Source organism: Phoxinus phoxinus, assembly GCF_949152265.1.
Source record: "Phoxinus phoxinus genome assembly, chromosome: 11".
Lineage (NCBI taxonomy): Eukaryota > Metazoa > Chordata > Actinopteri > Cypriniformes > Leuciscidae > Phoxinus > Phoxinus phoxinus.
Window position 1 is genome coordinate 35,642,224 of NC_136886.1, and position 6,178 is coordinate 35,648,401.

Sequence of the window (6,178 nt, forward strand, 5' to 3'; positions counted from 1 at the left end):
CGTGTGATATCTGTCTATTATTAGCACTCGCGACAGCTTCACACCACTGTCATGTTAAAACACATCAATGTTTCACTCATCCATTAACATTATTATCCATCCGCTCGACAGCAAGTCCCAGCATTCGGCTCGTCACTGCGTCATCAACCTACGCCTGTGTTACTGTGAGAGGCTAGCGCCCCCTAGCGGCGGAAACAATTACATATTGTAGCTTTCAAGTCGTCATGAACTGAAAATATTTTAATTATATTTTGTAAATAAAAAAAATAAAAAAGCATTTGTTTTGCCAGTTTCTATTGAGTTACAAAAATAGTTCTTTATGAAAACATCCAGGTTTTTAAATGTTCACCCTTAGTTATGCAGAGATTAATGGAATGTCCCATTGTATCATTCTTCAAATATTATGGAACGTTATTATGGAAAAAACACGTTAGACGAACATCCAACTGAACCTTTTCAGGAGAAAAACACTTTTTGTACCATTTTAATGTGAATCAAATTGTATTTGATTTTGAAATCGCTTGATGAATTATTGTTTTTAGCTTCCTTAGATCTTCTCTGTTGAAGATTCCTCTGGCTCAGTCTCGTGCGCAGCTCCTGGTGTGTGTGTGTGTGTGTGTGTGTGTGTGTTGAGAGCATGTCGTGCCAGTCTCTGATAAAAGGAAGAATAACTCAGAGAAAGAGTGTTTGATCTTCTCCTTTTGCTGTCGCGTCTCCGAAGAGTGTGTCGCTGTTCACTTGCTGTCACTGTCAGCACATGGAGAGGGGTATGTGTGTGTGTGTGTGTGTGTGTGTGTCGCTGTTCACTTGTTGTCACTGTTAGCCGTCGACGTTCACAGATACTGTTACACATGAACATCATCAGCTTCAGTCGAGCTGTCAGATCCTGTCAGTCTGTGTGAGCTGCAGATTCACAGCAGTGTGTGTGTGTGTGAGAGTGTGTGTGTGTGAGAGAGAGAGAGAGAGAGAGAGAGAGAGAGAGAGAGAGAGAGAGAGAGAGAGAGAGATTGATTGTGGTTGTTCTGGTCCTGCTGAAGTCTCGCCGTGATCTGAGGCCGTGTGTGTTCAGTGTGTGCTGCTCTAATTCTCACACACACATATGGGAAAGGTTTTAGGGGAATATGGATTATTAATCTCTCCTCACCTTCTCCTGTCCTCTGTGTCTCGTCTGAGTGTGTGTCTCTCGAGTGTGTGTCTCGTCTGTGTGTGTGTGTCTCTGAGTATGTCTCGTCTGAGTGTGTGACTCGTCTGAGTGTGTGTCTCGTCTGAGTGTGTGTCTCGTCTGAGTGTGTGTCTCGTCTGAGTGTGTCTCGTCTGAGTTTGTGTCTCGTCTGTGTGTGTGTGTCTCGTCTGTGTGTGTGTGTCTCTGAGTGTGTGTCTCACACTGGGCGTCCAGGGCGGAGACGACCCCTCGGGCGGCCATGGCGGAGGCGTTCAGAGGACGAAAAAACATCTTCTTGGGCGGAGCTATCGGGACAGGCTCCGGGGCGGTGGACATTACGTGATGCGCAGGCTTGGCAGAGCCGACGTGAACAGTCTCTGGATTGGCAGAACCGACGCGAAGAAGCTCTGGCTTGATAGGTCGCATGGATGGAGCCGGTAGGGCGAGACACTGGGGCGAGGTGCTGCAGCCTCTTCGGGACTCACTGGGGGCGCTGCAGGCTCTTCGGGACCCACTGGGGGCGCTGCAGGCTCTTCGGGACCCACTGGGGGCGCTGCAGGCTCTTCGGGACCCACTGGGGGTGCTGCAGGCTCTTCGGGACCCACTGGGGGTGCTGCAGCCTCTTCGGGACCCACTGGGGGCGCCTGCAGCCTCTTCGGGACCCTCTGGGGGTGCTGCAGCCTCTTCGGGACCCACTGGGGGCGCTGCAACCTCTTCGGGACCCACTGGGGGTGCTGCAACCTCTTCGGGACCCACTGGGGGCGCTGCAGGCTCTTCGGGACCCACTGGGGGCGCTGCAGCCTCTTCGGGACCCACTGGGGGTGCTGCAGGCTCTTCGGGACCCACTGGGGGTGCTGCAGCCTCTTCGGGACCCACTGGGGGTGCTGCAGCCTCTTCGGGACCCACTGGGGGCGCTGCAGGCTCTTTGGGACCCACTGGGGGTGCTGCAGCCTCTTCGGGACCCTCTGGGGGTGCTGCAGCCTCTTTGGGACCCACTGGGGGTGCTGCAACCTCTTCAGGACCCACTGGGGGCGCTGCAGCCTCTTTGGGACCCACTGGGGGCGCTGCAGGCTCTTCGGGACCCACTGGGGGCGGGGCGCTGCAGGCTCTTCGGGACCCACTGGGGGCGGGGCGCTGCAGGCTCTTCGGGACCCACTGGGCACTGCAGCCTCTTCGGGACCCACTGGGGGCGCTGCAGGCTCTTCGGGACTCACTGGGGGCGCTGAAGGCTCTTTGTTACTCACTGGGGGCGCTGCAGGCTCTTCGGGACCCACTGGGGGCGCTGCAGGCTCTTCGGGACCCACTGGGGGCGCTGCAGGCTCTTCGGGACTCACTGGGGGCGCTGCAGGCTCTTCGGGACCCACTGGGGGCGCTGCAGGCTCTTCGGGACCCACTGGGGGCGCTGCAGGCTCTTCGGGACTCACTGGGGGCGCTGCAGGCTCTCCGGGACTCACTGGGGGCGCTGCAGGCTCTTCGGGACTCACTGGGCGCTGCAGGCTCTTCGGGACCCACTGGGGGCGCTGCAGCCTCTTCGGGACCCACTGGGGGCGCTGCAGGCTCTTCGGGACCCACTGGGGGCGCTGCAGGCTCTTCGGGACCCACTGGGGGCGCTGCAGGCTCTTCGGGACTCACTGGGGGCGCTGCAGGCTCTTCGGGACCCACTGGGGGCGCTGCAGCCTCTTCGGGACCCACTGGGGGCGCTGCAGGCTCTTCGGGACTCACTGGGCGCTGCAGCCTCTTCGGGACCCACTGGGGGCGCTGCAGCCTCTTCGGGACCCACTGGGTGCTGCAGGCTCTTCGGGACCCACTGGGGGCGCTGCAGCCTCTTCGGGACCCACTGGGGGCGCTGCAGCCTCTTTTGGGACTCACTGGGCGCTGCAGGCTCTTCGGGACTCACTGGGCACTGCAGGCTCTTCGGGACTCACTGGGCGCTGCAGGCTCTTCGGGACCCTCTGGGTGCTGCAGGCTCTTCGGGACCCTCTGGGTGCTGCAGGCTCTTCGGGACTCACTGGGCGCTGCAGCCTCTTTTGGGACTCACTGGGTGCTGCAGGCTCTTCGGGACTCACTGGGGGGCGCTGCAGGATCTTTGGGACTCAATGGGCGCTGCAGGCTCTTCGGGACCCGTTGGGGGCACTGCAGCCTCTGCGGGACCCTCTGGGGGCGCTGCAGGCTCTTTGGGACTCACTGGGCGCTGCAGGCTCTTCGGGGCCCTCTGGGGCCGCGACGGGGAGAGTGGACAACTCTGGCATCACTGAACTGGAAACCCCCGAAGTCAGGGCCTCCTGGACCACCAGCCCTGAAACCCCTGAAGTCGGGCCCTCCCAGACCACTGAATTAGGGGAAGCAACAGGAGCCTTCATTCCTCCTCCTGCGCTTGCGAGGGTGAGATGGTGTGGAAATAACCGCCTCTTCTGACTGCAGCTTCTTTAACTGGAGGATTCCTTTGGTGATCCAGAAAATGAATGAATTCCCCAAATGTCAAGTGCTCCAGCCCTATCATTGTCCAGACGTTGATGGGCTCATCAAGGGCGTAATTAAACAAGTCCTTAAGGGCCATATCACCAAGCCCCAGTCCCTCTGCAGCAGCGCTGAACTTCTGACGAAGGGAACTCAAAGTGCTGAACTTCACTATGCGCTCGTACTGCGGGCAGGAGACAGTGGAGATCGACGGATGGCGTGAGTTCTTCCTCGGCTGAATCCTCATAAAGGCTGGTTTGTTCTGTCACGGAAAGGTAAAAGTGAAGCGAGGATTCAAGTGCAAAAGGAATGTTTATTAACCCTCTGGGGTCTGAGGGGGTTTTGGGGCCCTGGAGAAGTTTTGACATGCCTTGACATTTGTGCTTTTTTCAGTTGCTTTAAAACATATTAAGGCTAATCTGATTACACTGTACAGCACAATCAGGGCTACAATAATATGTGAGCTGCATGTATATACGTGTGTATTTATGAGAAAATAACGTTTAAAAAAAACTAAATGTTAAGTCACTGAAATAATGCCATATAACACATAGTAAATATTTGTTCACAAGACTTTTCAGAACTGCATCTTGTAGCCTAGAGTTTTTTCTTCAAAAGGATGTGAAAACTATCCTGAGCACTCACTCTTACAAAACAATATAGTCCTTTCACTTTTGTAAGACACTTTTAGTGTCAGAATGGCTGTATACGGGGAGGCGTGACACATCATGAATAATGCAGTGATTCACACCTGAAGACACAAAGACCCTCCCCTTGGAATACCAATGAGGAATGTGATAGAGGGAACTATAGAGAATGAATGCGAGGAGACTTAATGATTGAATGTATTGTTTGGAGTTTATTCACAAAATCAAGTTTACCTGGTTTTTCCCAGGAGTCTCCCATCCAAGTACTAACCAGCTCAGCTTCAGTGGGCAACCAGTCTTGGGCTACAGGGTGATATGGCTGCTGTAAGTCCCACATGCACCAAACTTCATTGCAAACAAGTCTTTTAGGAACTTTGGGCTTGTGTAGAAATTGTCCATGTACACATGATGCCCAGAGCCTAAAACTTTACAGTCCACAAGAGATGTTACAGCATCATATGACAGTGTGTGGGAAAGTTGTTCTTTCCGGTGCACACAGAAATGTCCACAGTGTATCCGTTCGATGAGTCTGCAAGAACAAACAACGTGAAACCCCACCTGGTCAACTTAGCTTTCATGTACTGTGTCATACCCGTGTGTGCTTTGCATGCCACCATTCTTTCATCCACAGCTAAGTTTCTTTTAGGATGATAGATGGATTTACAAGCATGACGGATAGTGTCCATGAGAGGTTTGACCCTGAAAAGACGGTCATGTTCAGGTGTGCCCCTCTTTCTGTCATTCTCCTTATCTGCATCTGGGACTCATGTGCACACTCCATGGAATGATGCGGTATCTGTCCCTGGACATGATTGTGGCAGGAAAAGGCAAAGAGAAAAGACTCTCTTGCCGCCAGTAGTCCTGGACGGAGCTCATCGTCACCATGGCCATGTACAACACCAGCCCAATGTAGCGGTACATCTCACTGATGCTGACATCTGTCCATTTATATTTGCGGCCCTTTGCAATTGCACCAGCAGCCTGAGCATTGGTGTTGTGGAAGAGTTGACACTGCATTCTCAGAAAAAAAACATTTTGAAGAGACTCTGGGGAGTGTGTGTGTCAGCAGGACTCAGCTGTGCTCCAGGTTCCTGTGCAGAATCTCAGAGTCTGTGGAACCAGATCAATGTTTGAATGTTTGTCTTGGCCCTCTTTGCAACAGGTGTCTGCATGACGAGACGGGCATGAAACAGGAATAGAAACACAAGAGATCATAGACAACGAACCAGCACAGGACTGCAAACACAGGGAGACTAAATAGGAAGCAAACAAAAGAAGGAAACGAACAAGGCAGGTGGGGAAAATTCATCAATAATCAGGTAATAATCAATTGACAAGAGAGCATATGGCCAGTGCCGCTGCTAGCCATTTTGGTGCCCAAAGCATAATTGCATAATTCCTCTATGATGCCCCTCCCTCTCTGCCGTGCACGCGCTTCTTTCTCGCGGGCGCGCTCGCTCTAGATTCCGGAGATTTTAACTGATTCGCGGGCATCAGTGAGTCGCTATTAATATGCAGGAGACTCCTGGAACCTCCGGACTTGGGATGTCTGCATTTCTATACCGGCATTATAACTATTGATTTTTCATTAGGCTATTTTTTTGCTGCCCCCTCAGCTCTTGATGCCCTACACACAGTGCGTGATGCGTGTGGTGGGAGCGGCGGCGCTGCATGTGGCACAAGCAATACAAGACAAGCCATGTGCTCACAACAAACCAGACTACACACAAACACATGACAGACCGGGAAGAGCTCTGTCACCAACCAGATATAGACCAAACTGAGGTGACAGAACCCTGACACTTATTAGGCCTAGAAAATATGTTGTTTTAACATAACATCTCGTTATTACGAGAAAATATTATAATAATTTGTTACATTTATATAGCGCTTTTTCTGAGACCTCAAAACG